This window comes from Myxocyprinus asiaticus, chromosome 10, assembly GCF_019703515.2.
Source record: "Myxocyprinus asiaticus isolate MX2 ecotype Aquarium Trade chromosome 10, UBuf_Myxa_2, whole genome shotgun sequence".
NCBI lineage: Eukaryota > Metazoa > Chordata > Actinopteri > Cypriniformes > Catostomidae > Myxocyprinus > Myxocyprinus asiaticus.
Window position 1 is genome coordinate 42,038,965 of NC_059353.1, and position 16,750 is coordinate 42,055,714.

Genomic DNA, 16,750 nt, shown 5'->3' on the forward strand with positions numbered 1-16,750 from the left:
CAGTTGAGGTGGTTCGGACATCTTTCTAGGATGCCCCCTGGACGCCTCCCTGTAGACGGGCATGTCCATCCGGAAGGATGACCCCGGGGGCAGACCCAGGACAAGCTGGAGAGATTATATTTCTAGGCTGGCCTGGGAACGCCTTGGTATACTCCGGGGAGAGATGTCTGAAATGGCTGGAGAGAGGGAGGTCTGGGTATCCCTGCTCAGACTGCTGCCCCCTCGACCCGGACCCGGATAAGTGGGAGAAAATGGATGGATGGATGGTTCTACAAATCAATGTAAACACTTGTAAATATTATAAATTACGCAATAAACAATAAACATGTAACAAAATATAATATATGCAATATGATATCATATTTATTGATGGAACACATTGATTTATACATTTTTAAAAAGCTTTAATATGACCAAAATGATTAAAAACAAATACAATATTATAATATTTTCGTAATGTACCTAGTTAGAAGGCCCCCTATAAAATTAACAGCATTAGCTGGGAGAGAATTTCTTTCATATGTAAGTGTAACAGTAGCCAGCTGGTAGGTAGCTGTGCAGTGTGTAAACCTCACTCCCCTGGCCTCAAGAGGCGCACTAGTGACTGACGCTAGAGGCTGCAGCCACTCATGCCGGAGAAGCCGGTTCGATTCCCGCACATGGGTTGAGTAGGTCTGGTTACATAAGCAAAATGGACATTATAACTAGAGTATACCCATATGAATTGCTATCGAATTGAAATCAGAATGAAATTGAATCGAATCGGGAAATCTGTATCGATACCCATCCGTAGTATGTGTTAGCACGCTAAATGCTATAAGTGAAGGGAAAAAAAATAGCTGACATGAAAATATACACATTAATTGAGTAATCTATTGAATGTCAGAAAAAAAAAAACACTTTATGTGAAAAACAAACAAAGAAACGAACAATAAAATAAACAAATAAATACGGTCAGTTGCACATATGCACAGATTACTGCAAATAGTAATTATTACATTTATTTTTATAATTGAATATATATATATATATATATATATATATATATATATATATATATATATATATATATATATATAAATGCAATTATAAAAATAAATGTAATAATTACTATATATATATATATATATATATATATATATATATATATATATATATATATATATATATATATATAACATTTATGTTATTCTTTTATTCTTTATTTTCTGTGTCTAATTTGGTATGCTCTCTATATTATTGGTTTAATATAATCAAAGTCATGTCTATTCTGAATTAAAAATGTGTATATACCTAATATATTTATAAAGAAAAGAATCTAAGAAATGCAACTGTAAGACATTGGGAATTTGCTCGCTTTGCAATTAATTTAAAGCGTAATGACAGAAGCATCACCCCCGTCTGCCCCTTTAAACCTCCAGCTGGTTGGCGCGACTCCTGCGGTGGCATTTAACGGGAGTGGGCTGACGTCACTTAACTTTTCCAGTGGCGTGTGTGTGTGTATGTGTGGATGATGAGAGAGTGAGAGTGTGGAAGACAGTCCACTCAGGACGGGCGAAGGATTCATGTTTTTTCGGTGAGTGAATCGAGCGCTTGGAGAGTAAACGCTTTGAGTCAGTACTGTAAAGAGCGTGGATTGTTTTCGTACATCGCTTTTCTGTCGAAAGAAACTTCAAGTCCTGAAAAGTGAGTGAGTCTTGTATATAGGCTAACTTTCTACGATTTATTTTACATTTCTGCTTGTTAGATTGCCTGAATAGTTTCAGGAATGACGAAAACTGCATTCTTTTGTTGAAATCAACTGTCAGTGTATAACTGCTCTTATGGTATGTTATGGACTTGTTTCGTAACGATGTGCACGAGCAGGTTCATCATTTTCCCAAACATGGATGAAAGAGTATTAGGCGGGAAGTCTCTCGCTCTACTACTTTACGATTGAAAAAATATTAACAATGTTTTTATTTGTCTGTCTGATATGTCAAGCGTTTCGTAGGTTTTTACAAATACCTAAAAAGGATTAAATGGCGCGTCAGACAACTGTACAGTTCTCGTGTTTACATCCAGATTGGTATGTCGCGGTTGTCAAGTAGCTGTTAACAATTGCAATATAAATTACAGAACATTGTCATAGACAAATATAGACCTAATGCAATCTCAATGAATGTTTTAAATGTACATTGTAAACAACTACATTTACTCTAAGCTAATCATATATCAAATATACCTCATACATTATTTGCTTATGTTGGTTTAAACAATATTACCATTCGAGAATAAAAAAATAAAAAAGTTTGAAGTGAACACAATTTTAATACAATTATGACATGTCAGTATTAACAATCAATCAGTAAAAAAAAAAAAAAAAACTCAAATGAAAGGTGCAGTGTTCCTTTGGCTTAGAATGGCAATACAAACTACCAGTTTTATTATATTCTGTTCATTGTAAGTCAACATTTCTTTACTATAATTCTGTAGAGAACAAGCAATGATGTATTAAATGTAAACTGTTAAGATAGTAAGTCAACGGAAACTTTTACTTTCAATGTGTTCACAAATTCTTCAGTTATATTCCATCCATTATAAGCCAGGTAAGCTTTTCTGATACAGTCTTACTGTATAACTTCAGGTCTTGACAGCTACAGCAGGGAATAATTACTTTCCAAACATATGAGGGACCAGACCACCCTGTTACTCAAACGTACACCAGGCTCCAGATAACCTCTTTTATTATAACTGTTTATAATAAAAGTTTTAATGTTATATCTATGAGGTGTTACTGATATATAGTATAATATAGTATAAATTAAATCTTTAAATATGACTGAAACTAAAATAAAAATGCCCCACTTTGTCTCAGCCTCAGATATGCTCAAAGAGCAGAATTATTTTGCTTGTAACACAATGCACTTTAAAACATGATTAAAAACCACTCCTTTAGTCCCTTTTGGTTTTCTGTATTTAAAGGAATAGTTCACCCAAAAATGAAAATTTGCTGATAATTTACTCACCCTTAGGCCATCCAAGATTTCTTTCGTCATCAAAACAGAATTTAAGATTTTTAGGATTTCATTTCAGGCCTCCTCCTTTAAACAATGCAAGTGAATGTACTCCATTTTTTGACAGTCCAAAATGCATTTTTAGGGTGCATCCAAATAATCCACACGACTCCAGTCGACAAATAAAGTTCTTCTGAACCCAAACGATTGATTATTTTGAGAAACAAAACAACACTTATATACTTTTTAACTACAAATGTTCTCTTCCGTACATCTCTGTACGTAATGCTGATGACATAAACTCGTTGGTAAGGTCACGCGTCACGTGGAGGAGGAGGCAGGAAGCGCGTCGTTTACAATAAAAACTTGCACAGAGCAGAAACCAAAACAGTCAAAAACAATTTCAAAACAATATAAAATAAAAGAAAAAATAATTTCCAAATAATAATTAAAAAAAAACCAATGTAAACAATGACGCGCTTCCTGCCTCCTTCTCCACATTACGTGTGACCTTACCAACGAGCTTACGTCATCCCTCTCATGAGCGCACGTCACAGAGATGTACAGAAGCGAACATTTGTAGTTAAAAATATAAAGTATTGTTTTGTTTTTCAAAATGATCAATCGTTTGCGTTCAGAGAAACTTTATTTGTCGACTGGAGTCGTGTGGATTATTTTGATGCACCCTAAATATGCATTTTGGACTGTCAAAAAATGGAGGACATTCACTTGCATTGTTTAGAGGAAGAGGCCTGAAATGAAATCCTAAAAATGAAGAAAGAAATCTTTCGATGAAGAAAGAAACTCAGATACATCTTGGATGGCCTGAGGGTGAGTAAATTATCAGCAAATTCAAAACAAATTTTTTTTGGGGTGAACTATTCCTTTAAATCAAACTCCCTGCATCTGAAATTGCATACTGTCAGAGTATTCTGTATTTGATGAAGGATCCCCTTCTCAGCCGGTAAAATAGTACATTCTTTAGGTTTGCATGCAAGTAGGATAGATTCCAGACATACTTCAAAGGCGGACGTGGGTATTGACCCGTGACCAGAATATATGGCGTACTAACAACAACTGCAAAAATAATCTACTCTAGTTTTGTTAACCCTTTAATGCATACCTCGGGTCTTCAGTGACACGTGACCTCATCCCACTCCCTGTACCTCATCCATTTTTTGGAGTTATGCCCACACCCCTTTAGTATTCCTCAATCTTTATCTTCTGAATAGTGTAAAAAAAAAAAAAAAAAAAAAAAAGGCAAAATTGCAACAAAAAAAAAAAACATTTATTTTTTTATAACTGCTTGATTACTAAAAGTGTACAGGGTAATTAAAGACCCAAGATGTGTAATAGCATTGTTTTGTTTTTTGTTCTTGCACTTCCATAAATCATATTTATATGATTATTTCATATCTGTATAAGTTTACTATCACAGGATATCTATTTAATTTTTTATTATAAGACAAACAAGTACTATATTCATACAAATAAATGCTAAATCAAGTTGATTTTCTATGTGACAGTAGTGAATTATCAGTATATCATATGCATTTACCGATACAGTACATATTATACATGTTATTTCTTACTCAAGGTGGTGCTGATGTTTCAGTGATTGACTTGATTTACATTTGACATTGCTATTTAAATAAGAAGCAATGTGGAAGTAAACTATAGCAAGTGTAACACATGAACAGTATGATATGGCTATTGTTATTTGGGTGTACTACTGAAATTCTGTAAGTTGTGTGACTATTTAGACTCAATAAGTTGGTGCCTGACAGGCTGGTTTGAGTATTTCTGTAACTGCTGATCTCCTGGGATTTTCACGCGCAACAGTCTCTAGAATTTACTCCGAATGGTGCCAAAAACAAAAAAACATCCAGTGAGCGGCAGTTCTGTGTACAGAAAGGCCTTGTTGATGAGAGAGGTCAACAGAGAATGGCCAGACTGGTTCGAACTGACAAAGTCTACGGTAACTCAGATAAACGCGCTGTACAATTGTGGCGAGAAGAATAGCATCTCAGCATGTTTATGGGGGATTTTCTCCCCTTTTCTCCCCAGTTTGGCATGCCCAATTCCCAATAGTGACTCGCCTCAATCCAGATGGCGGAGGACGAATCTCAGTTGCCTCCGCATCTGAGACAGTCAATCTGCACATCTTATCACGTGGCTTGTTGAGCGCGTTACCGCGGAGACCTAGCGCGTGTGGAGGCTCACACGATTCTCCGCGGCATCCACGCACAATTTACCACGTGCCCCACCGAGAGTGAGAACCACATTATAGTGACCACGAGGAGGTTAACCCAACGTGACTCTACCCACCCTAGCAACCAGGCCGATTGGTTGCTTAGGAAGCCTGACTGGAGTCACTCAGCATGCCCTAGATTCGGACTTGCGACTCCAGGTGTTGTGGTCAGCGTCTTTGCTTGCTGAGCTACCCAGGCCCCCAGAATATGTTCTATTCTAATATTTTCTAATTGTCTTAAAAATGTTTTGAAAATTTGACACTATCTGGGTATTTTGTAGATCAGTTTGTGATAGATATACGTGCAGGGTCGCTAGAGACCCGAGGTATTTAATAATGTTTGGTGAAACACCCATGCATTTAAGAGTTAAAGAACATTTTTGGTACATACAGTATATCACTTACACTTGAAAAAAGCCATCCGACTTACGGTTCACCGCTGTTCTTTTAAATCCAGCGTTTTCAACGTGATGTCTCCTCAGCTCCCAATGGATTGTACTGTAAAGTGTCCAGTTGATCCATACTTCAGAAACTCGCTGGAAATAGGTCTCGAAACGAAATATGGTCATCATTTGGTCGTTATGTTTATTCTGTTTTTATTTTGTTTTACGCACTGGCATACAGTCTTAGTATTTTATTTAATTTTTTTGTCTTTTCTCAGTGTTTTCTATAGCTTGCGGAAAGGAATCACCCTATGCTTAGTTCAGTTTCTCAGTAGTTGGAATCCCTCTGTTTGGCCATGTGGCACCCCTGCGAAGGACTGGCAAAGTGTGTCCATGGATACCTCTCGAGGCCATTTCCAGTCTGGAATCTGCATTACATTACCTTTCCTTCTGTAAGAGCCTGCAGTCAGTATTACAGGACTTATATTCTTGAGAAAAGCAAACTGATCACTGAATCTTAGAAAATCCACCGTTCCACTTTCAAACATATTGGATAGTCTGCTGATACTGGGACTTCAGTGAATTCCTCCTGCCATACATTCTCTGTCCATACATTCATTTGTGCATCACAAGGTGTTGATGCGTGACTGTTTAATAAATGCGTTTGGTTAGTGTGTTTAATGAGGGGGAGCAAAATTGCTGCAAGGCTTTTGAACTTCAATTTTTTTTTTTCTCCACCAAATGTGCTTTTAATGGCTTGAAATTCACCATCATATACTGTGTATTTTTTAAAGACACAAAAATCAGTTTGTATACAGTATATATTTTGAACATTATTTCAAATATACAAATTTAATGTAGGAAAATAAAAATACTTTTAAGTACAACTTTAACAGGGTCGTAACCACCATAGGCATTGAGAGGAATGTGTGCCTCCCAATTAGGGATGGACATTTTGGTAATTTTGTCTACTCGAGTACTCGGACTAATGAGGGGCAATTACATGTTCAAAAATGTATATAATAACATGTCTGACAAACGTCTTTAGCTGCTGCATTGCATCTTGTTGTTCCAGTGTATTGTCTATTCATTATTATAGGCTGTTATAAAATAATATGTTACAAAATGTACAAAAGATTGCATAATCAAAATATAATGCATCATAACTTTAACATAACAACATTAACTTTTATTAAATAATATCCATTAACGAGTCAAAGTTCTTAAATTAAATGATAGTGAATCATGTTTAGCAAATGTTTTGCGGAGACGTGTTCAAAACACTAGTTAATTACACTCGTTTTGATTATCGTAACGATAGCATCGCAGCATTGTATCAGTTTGTTTGCTACGAGAAGTCTCTGATAATTTTTTTTAATTTTAATTTTTTTAATTTTAATTAATTAATTAATTTTTTTTTTTTTAATTTTTTTTAATTTAATAATCAATGTACTCCTCAAAATCACAATGTAATCAATCTTAAAATTAAAAATAAGCTCCCTCTTTGACACGTTTGTGTTTAGTTGTCAGGTAATTGTCACTGGATTTCAAATTAAGTGAAAAGTCACATCATGCGTGATCACTATCAATCATCGTTTTCATGATCGATCATTGCTGCCACGTCTGAGTACTTGAGTTCTCGAGTACTCGTGCACATTCCTACCCCCAATGTTCGGCTTTGTGGGTGGAAATGTTTTTTTTTTTTTTTATAGTCCTGTTTTAAAATTATTACATGCCCCAAAGACCCTTTTAATTACAAATGCCTGATGTCAGTCATTATTCAAGAAAGATGATATTCCTTTTGGTATACATTTCATGAAAGAGGTGATAAGGATGTTTTATGCTTGAGAAAATAGTTTTTAAAATGTGCTCAGTAATGAGACAAAGTTTATAAAAATGTGCAAACTGTTCATTTTCAATGATTTGCTGACTTGCAAGTTTTATGTTTCATAGCTTCAAAGAAATGAAGGTTATCAGTGTTTCCACACACACACACACACACACACACATGTTGGTGCAGCTATCATTATGAGGACGATTTTTAAGCGATTTGAATTATGGGGACACTAGAAATGTCCTCATTAACCACATTTATAGCATAATACCCTTGTAATTACCAGTTTGTCACCTAAAAAAAAAAACGTCCTCGTAAACCACTTGTTTCTCCAGTAGAGGGTATCTCCATGGAAGTTGTCAGATTTAGCTAACTTCTGGTAACATACAGTATTTGTCCTCAAACTAAAGCTAAGTAACCACCAGTACTGCACAAACACACACACATCAGCCTTGCAGTAAGAGTGGCATATTTGAAGCAATGAGAAAAAGGAGAATCAAATTAAAGTTCTGTTAATAGCCCTAAAACATCTTACAATACAACACAACAACATTGTAATTGCATCTCACATTGATTATTTCTTGGGTGATATTCTCTCTTGTCCTCCCCTCTCCTTCATTAAATAATGCTTAGCAAATGCTTTTAGCAGTAATACTTGAGTATTCAACCTCTTGTAAAACTCACTGCTGTTCATGAAATAACTTTACACTTCTCAGTTTAAACATTTTATCTCTCCCTCTGTGAGTATGCATATAGTCTCTCAGCCTATACATAGTAGTTGACTTGAAAGAGAAAACTAACTGTAGAAGCAGACAGTTCACCCTGTGAACTGTTATTTGAATGTCTGCTATACCGGCACTTGTAGCAACATTTAGAATGCAACACATACTTGCGTTGCATTATAAAATTGAACTTGCATAGGTGGAAGCGTCTGCGTTCACATATTTGCATAGAATTTTGGCCTTATCTCTAGAGCACGCAGGTGCCCTGCTGTCATCTAGGCCAGTGGTTCTCAACCTTTTTGATTATTAGCTATTAGATATTTATATTATAAGATATCTCTATTATAAGACATTTCCTTAAAACTTGTGATTCCAGAAATGTCTAGAACTGTATATTCTTCATAAAAAGCAAGCTGTTTAAGGGAGTTATTCCATTTTTAGCATTTTCATTAAGCTGAATTATAATAATTACATACAAATTATAATAATCCATCATATTTTAAATAATTTTAAGAGATCTTGAGGCCCCCCTGGAAGTGTGCTGAGGCCCCCTAGTGGATCCCGACCCCCTGGTTTAGAACCACTGGTCTAGGCTTCCCTCAATGTGCAGAGACAGGATAGCGGAGAGTGGAACACTTGCACAAGTCAGTCATGCTTCACTTGATATCGCGGCGCAGACCATAAAACCTGTGCAACCCATTTGAATTTTACTCAGAACTGTCTACTTTAAAGTGCTATGGAGCAAGCAAAAAGTCTCAAACAGCTAGACTGCCCCAACATTCTACAGCATGGTCTACTCAAGGGTACAGTGTGAATATTACAACTAGTTTTATAGAAATAAGGTGTTAATTAAATTTAGTTTAGTTTGATTTTCCACAGCACCTTGAAGTAAAATAAATAAATAAAAACAGTAGAATTCAAAAGGTTTCAAATGCTCACAGTAGATGATCAAAATATCTCTCCAACTATCCAATGTAAAAATTGAAAAAATGAGATGCAACTACATAATTACAAATGGATGATGACCGTGTACGTTTTTGACACAGAAAAAACCTGTGAACCTTTAAATAAAGATCAGAAATCTGTAATCTTCATTTTCATGTATTCTTTTTAAAGCATAGCAAATTGCATATGAGAGCATGCATATTGGAAAATGAGGCAAACATCTAATGACCTCATTACTGGTACAGACAGTGAATTGTTAGAATATAATGGCTCTGTCATGAGCGGTATGAATTTTTCACTCTATTCATTTTTACAACTACATTGATTTGATCTGCTGTTCACTGAAGTCCATAATTGAGAAAAACAAAATGTTAGACCTGCAAGTTAGCATGAATGGCAATAATCCTAGTTAACATTAAATGCGTGGTTTTAGCTTTTCTCTTTTATTTTCAGTGATTTCAGAAAATTGTCATTTATTATTCACCTTTTAATTTTTTTTTCTTTTCGGTTTAACACACCCTTAAAGATTTTCCACTGAACATCGGAAATCACAGACTCTGTGGCAAACATATGTTTACACTGCATTTTTCCTATAAATCCATGATATGTTAATGAGGTTGTTACCTTTATTGACCGCAGAGGAAATGCTCCCCTGAGGAAAAACTGGATTGATTTATACTTGGGTAATTATAATGGTCACTGAAGTGTTCTAATCTATTTGTTTTGTTGTGGCTCTTATCAAATGGCTATGGAGGTTTGAAGTTCCTGCCCTCCAGCACTTGGTTGTACTTCTGACTTCCAAGCAGAACTTTGGGAGGCCATAAGACATTGCTCAAGGGAGGAAAATCTTACACTGGAAGTTTATAGGTGGAGGTTCAGGATTGATACCTCTTTGAGATTGCAGACTACCATGGGCTGTTTATTCTGCAGCCTATTATTGTCCCTTGAAATAGTGTGTCTAAAAAAACCTTGCTTTTTACATTTGCCCGATAATACATTTTTAAAAAGATGGAAACATAAAGCATCTATTAGTTTGTAAATTAGCTTGAAAACCTTTCTACCATGCACTTTCCACCTGAATTGGCAAGTGATGTTTTTGCTGACATTTCCCAAAGAGCAACTAAGCATTCACCAACAGTCTGGAGTTGACCTTATGTGAATAAAAAGACAGTGTTCTCCTCTTTTCATTAATAACAGTTTTCATTATTTACCATTTAAAATAACTGGAAGCATGTTTTACAATTAAAGGGATAGTTCATTAAAAAAATGAACATATTGTCATCATTTTCTCCTGTTCCTCCTGTTGTTCCAATATTGATGTTTTTTTCTTCCCTGTGCATCTTTTTTTCCCCATACAATAAGAGTAAAGGCTAAATAAGGCTGTCAGTCCCTAACATTCTGCCTAAATGTGTTCCATGGAAGAAAGTCATACAGGTTTGGAACAACATGAGGCATCCACATCAGGTTGAGTAAATGATGACAGAATTTTCTATGAACTATTTGTTAAAGTTGAAATAGCTGTATTAACAGATAATGTTTTTTGTTTTGTTTTTGTTTTTTACCATCCAATGCCTGTAGGGCCCTATGATTTCCGCGTTGTGGAAAACATGAATGGAATCGCGGAATCCAGTCATAAAAACGTGGAATGTCACAGAATTTCACATATTTGGGATGAAATGTATGTATAAATGCACAATTAATCAAATTAAAATCGTGATATGACTTAGTGCGATGATTAAACTACAAAAGGCTGAGATTTACGGTCTGCGCGAGCTGCGTGCTTCAACAGTAAGTGAATGTGAGAAGCCACTGCTTAAACACTTACTGCATCATTAACATCACGTGCGCTCTGTGTGTGTTTATTAATGACAAAGAGCAGATCACTTTATTCACTGTGAAGCGCGTAGCACATGCAGACTATATATTTATATAATTAAATCATAGCCATATGTGGTTTAATAAGCACATTAGCCATATAGTGAACTGCTTTTCCAAAGGTGAGAAGTGAAGCCATCAAAAACATCTGGTTTTCTGACAAAACGCCAAAATAAAAGTTCCATTTAACTAGACGTGTGAAATAAAAAACAATAAATACAAAAATGCAACAGAAATATACTACTTCTGTATAGTAAAATGTAATATTCAATGTTGTAGTAGTAGTAATAATAATGATGATCATAATATTATTCTATCAATAATAATTAGATTATATTTAAGCAATATCTCAAGCAAGAGTTTTATCACTGCTTTCATTAATACTATGATGCTCTACTGTTCAGCACTGTATTTGGTCAACAAAAAAATAAAATAACTAATAACAAAAACCTTTTAAAAAATCCAATCATGGGGTTTGGAATGTGTGGGGATCAGTATAGACGCTCTTCATTTAATAAAAAATAATGCAATGGTATGCTGAAAAGTAATTGTTCTGTTTTTATTTTATTAAAATTATATGAATGAATTTGATTAGAGAGGTTTTTTTAATAATAAAATTAAACTTTAAAACCCGGAATATAGAGAAAATAAAATGGAAAACACAGAATTTGGGAATTTTTACCTATTACATAGGGCCCTTTGCCAGTCTACTATCTCATTAATTAAGCTGTTATTAGAGTTTAATTTAAAAGTTATTTACAAATAATACAAAAATTTGTTATGTATAATTAGCTTGATTTAAATGTTTTTTTTTTTTTTTTTTTATGTGCGTGCCCTAATCAGTATGTGCCAAGCTGTCCCCATAAAAATCATTCTCATTAAACCCAATGAGATTTATTTTTCCTCATTTAAAGTTGTGTTGCCATTGACATTAACAGTGGAATGGGATTTGCACTGATTTTATGCATCTGTTGATGCCAGGTCTTGAGATGTCAACACAAAGTAATTTTCCTTCACTATTCTGATGCATTGAAGAGATGATGGATGCACCTTAGATGCCATTATTGTGATGCATCCAATTTTTATGTTCTATATTGATTCAGATGGTTTCAAGAAATAGGCCAATTTCTACACCCATTCCTAAAAAGGAAAAAAATCACAGTATTAGCAACCCTGTACAGGTAACTCTAGAAGAACATGCAATTTCCAGTAATTTTATCACCTCTCTTAACCTGACTCTGCATAATTCACATGCCACATTTTTAACCTGAGTGTCTTTTCAGTGCCACATATTTTTTCAAAACCAGTGAAGTGATTATCATGTCTTATGTCACACTTACAATAAAAAGCCAGGTTCCATAAAAGTACCACTGAGTTATTTGCTAAATAAATTGTGCTCACAGTTCTGTTCTTGTTTTCTAATAGTTCACAGTGCTGATGTGCACATTGTTGCCACAGAGGGTCTTATTAGCATTTTTGAAAATGCCTTTCTAAATGTAGCCTTTTGTACGAGCAAGCACACTCTTTTTGTGTTTGATTAAGGTCAATTTGAAGAGAAAAACATAATGTGTGAAACATAATCTGCAAAGGGTAAATTAATTGTGTGAGCTTAAAAGGGATAGTTCACCCAAAAATTTAAATTGTCATAATTTACTTACCCTCATGTTGTTCCAAACCCATATGACTTTCTGTCTTCTGTGGAACACAAAAGCAGATGTTAGGAAGAATTAAGGACTATCTTCAGTCTAACAATAATAAGAGTCGAACGGTAAAATTTTGGTCATTATTTAATTACCTTCATGTCATTCCAAACCTGTATGCTGTTACATTTTCTGGGAAAAATAAAAGGAAAAGTTTTTGAAAAATTGTCTTTGTAACCATGTATTAGGTTTGTGTGAGGAACATAATGAAATTGAAGTTGTTATTCACTGATAATCTTCAAATCCCCCGAAGTTTGTGTCTGCTCATCCGAAGCTTACGCCTGCTTTTCAGAACTATGGTATAATTAAAGAAGGAAAACACACAATAGGAAAAATATTTAATGCATGATTATAGTGTTTACGCACTTAATACTCTTTTTCTCGTTTCTTTTTTCATTTTTGACCTTCTGGAAATGAGACACAAATCCTGCAGTTCCCTTCAAATGTTTATAGCAGATCTGTCACATTTCACTCTGTGGGAGTCCTTAATCATTGAAGGAGTAGTTCTGAATGTAAATTGTCTTTTTATTTTTGTATTCACTGTCATGCTGCTCCAGACCGTATGCTGTATTTTTTTCTGTGTAACACAAAAGGAGGAATTTGAAGAATCTTCACGCAGCTCTTTTACACGCAAAAGATAGTTCATACTATCCACTTCTGTCAAGCTTCAAAAAGGAACAAAAAGCACTGTGTCCATGTTTACATTATGATTGACATTATTGATGCCACAATGGCATTGGTTCTCATGAGTAGTAATGCAACATTTATTGATTTTGCATTCTGGATGCAAATGTGTGATTGACGTGAACTTTGGGGGAGGACAATGTAATAAGTGAACAAAGACTTAAATTTAGGTCTGTTCATCACACAAAGCTATTGAGTGGCTTCAGAACACTTGGAAGATTGTGCACAATTTGTGTGGACTACTTTAATAATGCTTTGGTGCTTTTTCAAGTTTTTTTTTTTTTTTTAGAGCTTGACAGCCATGGTTTTGATTAACTATTGTTGTATGGCAAGAGCCACATAAAGATCCCTCTTTTGTGTTCCATGGGAAAAATAACAGCATATAGGCCTACATGCTAGATAAAAAAAAAAAAAAAAATGATCATTGGTTCATTCTTTGGTGAACTACTCCTTTAAAACTTGACCACATATTTTGCTTATGAGATGAGTTTGTGGGAATTTAATTTGGTGAGCACATTTTTACCCTTATTAAGTAGCCAAAAACGTAATTCAGTCAGGTCCAAACTTAGCTGACAGACAGCCAGTGCAAATGCTTTTTGTGTGTACAGTGGATTAGCAGCCTACAGTATAAACTGCAGCAGTGATGTTTTTATAAGTGCATATTTTACTTAAGGCAACATAGTCTTAAAGCTCTAGACACACAAAGTTCTTAAAATCATTCAACCCTGAACTTGAGCAGTATTTACCTTCAAAGTATCTCTCAAGAGGCTTTAAGTCATCCCTGCCTCATGATTCAGTTGATGTGGAGAGACTGGACTCTGGTGCTTTAAGAAGTTAACAAAACAACTGTCGTGATCTCTACTGTATTTGTTTAAAGATTCAAATTGATTGAATCTATGTCAGGACGCTTAAACAGACCAGTTTTAAAAGTGCAACAGAGTCACGGTGTTTGCACTGGTATAGGAGAAAGTATTTTAACATTGAAAATACACACAAAAACAACACCTTTGCATGACCCATAATGAAATGGTATATTTTAATTTGTCTAATTTGTTGTCTCATTTGAATACTTGAATACTTCAATTCAGTAACACATCTAGCATATGTTATTTACCCTATTCTGTGATTTTGAAATATCAATTTGTCGTCTTGTGTTTCTACAAGAATATACACTATATGGCCAAAAGTATGTGGACACCTAAACATCACACCCATACGTTCTTGTTAAACTTTTAATTTTGAAAATCATTGGCATGAATAGTGGGTTGGTCCTCACTAACAGATTCCACTCATCTGGGCAGGCTTTCTTAAATGTTGGAACATGGCTGCAGGGATTTGCTCTCATTCAGACACAAAAACATCAGTGAGGCCAGGCACTGATATTGCGTGATAGGGCCTGGCTCGCATTTGGTGTTCCAACCCATCCAAAGGTTTTCAATAGGGTTCAGATCAGGACTTTGTGCTGGCCAGTCAAGTTCTTCCACACCAGACTCACTATATAATTTATATATGGACCTTTTGTGCACAGAGGCATTGTCATGCTGGAAAAGAAAAGGGCCCTCCCCAAACTGTTAAAACAATCTTTCCGACCTATTTAATCTCAACATTATTCCACTATTAATATCAACAGAGGATGATTTATTTCGCTGGATGAACAGAACCATTTCCATTATAGGCCGTATGTGCTCATGAAATAGTATAATAAGCTAATAATAATAAAAAAAATAAATAAAAAAAAAAATAGAATCCCAAAATAAACCTACAAACAATTCAAAAGAACAAGGATCAAGAAGGTTTGGGAGCACCAAATTTTCAGCACTACTATTTAGCATCTCATTTGCAATATCTTTGCAAATGGATTAAATATGACCATTTCCATAACCCATGGCTAAAATGTAAAGAAATCACCATATCTGACCTTCCTTTTTTACCTAAAGCAGTCAAAAACATAATCTGTTCAAAAATACTACGATTAAAACAACACTAACTGCTTGGTGGCAAATTAATAAATCAACAACTCATGCTGTCACACCACACATCAACTCACCTATATGGCATAACCCTGAATTTATCATCAACAAATCACCAATTACTAATCCCAGATGGAAAGAAAAAGTTATCACACATTTGCACCATCTCTTTACTGATAACAACTTAATTACATTTGCAGAACTAGCACAGAAATATGATTTAGGCAAAGAGCAATACTTCTATTATTTTCAAATAACAAATGCTATTAAAGCCATAATTAGAGACAGGACTATAGAACAACCACCACTTATAGAACACATAAAAAAAAATCATTAATTCAAGCAAGTTACTCGCAAAGTTATACACTTTAATATCATCAATAGACTCTACAAATACAATACCAGTAAAAAAATGGAAGAAATATCTTAACATAATCACAGATAATGAATTCTGGAAACTAGTCAGCAAAAATACATTCAACATAAGTACAAATACAAACATACAACTAATCCAGTATAAAATCTTGCACAGAACACATATTACACAACGTAAAATGGGACTAGCAACTTCAGATGCACTAACTGCAACCTCGACACACCAGGTCATTATCTCCATGCACTCTGGTCATGTCCATCTGTTGATCAATTCTGGAAAGACGTTACCAATAAGCTATCAGTTTTCTTGAAATACAAAATCCCAGCGCTTCCATCATTATGCCTCTTAGGTGATATTTCTCAAATTAATCCCCCTCCCAAACACACATCTCCCCTCCTTCTGTCTCTAGCTATCGCCAAGAAAACAATATTACTCAACAGGAAAAATAAAGACCAAATCTCAATTACACAATGGTTACATTTATTAAGAGATCATATTAATAAGGAAAGATATACAGCTACATTTAAAAATCAGTTACATAGATTTAATAAAATCTTCACCCCACTTTTCTCATCTCTACATTGAGCCTACAATCTAGCCGGTGAACTGATGCCTTGCATATACTGTGTGTAAACACCTGCACTACTCGACTTGTCTCAATATGTACATGCCATTAAATATAATACTCAAAATTCCATTACAATTACTCATATTATTATTGTTATTAATATTGATGTTTCTTCTATACATGTTATAAATTGCATCTTTTTGTTTCCCATCATCTTGTTTTGTTTTTCCTTTTTTTTCTTCTCTCTCTCTAAAGATGTACATTTTATTACTATTATTATTATTAATATTATCTACTACTAAATATCTTCCCTTTCTCTTCCTGCACACTATACATTTCCAACATATTGCACTCTAACTCTTAAATATTCTATCAAAATAACAATCTTCTCACAGCTCTTTTCCATACAACAACATTTCATAATGATCACTGTCATGCTCCAAAAA

The 16,750-nt window shown here is 34.7% G+C and overlaps 1 protein-coding gene across 11 annotated transcripts in view; it reads left to right on the forward strand.

Moving 5' to 3' along the window:
- Positions 1 to 1,433: 1,433 nt before the first annotated feature.
- Positions 1,434 to 16,750, forward strand: part of gulp1a (GULP PTB domain containing engulfment adaptor 1a) — a 110,344-nt gene continuing 95,027 nt past the window's right edge. For 4 of the 11 annotated variants that reach the window (XM_051709130.1, XM_051709129.1, XM_051709132.1 and 1 more), the window contains exon 1: positions 1,440 to 1,686. The gene's annotated coding sequence lies outside the window, so the exon portion shown is untranslated. Of the gene's footprint in view, positions 1,687 to 16,750 lie in introns of all 11 variants that reach the window. The other 7 variants (XM_051709136.1, XM_051709137.1, XM_051709133.1 and 4 more) reach the window with 5 other exon arrangements.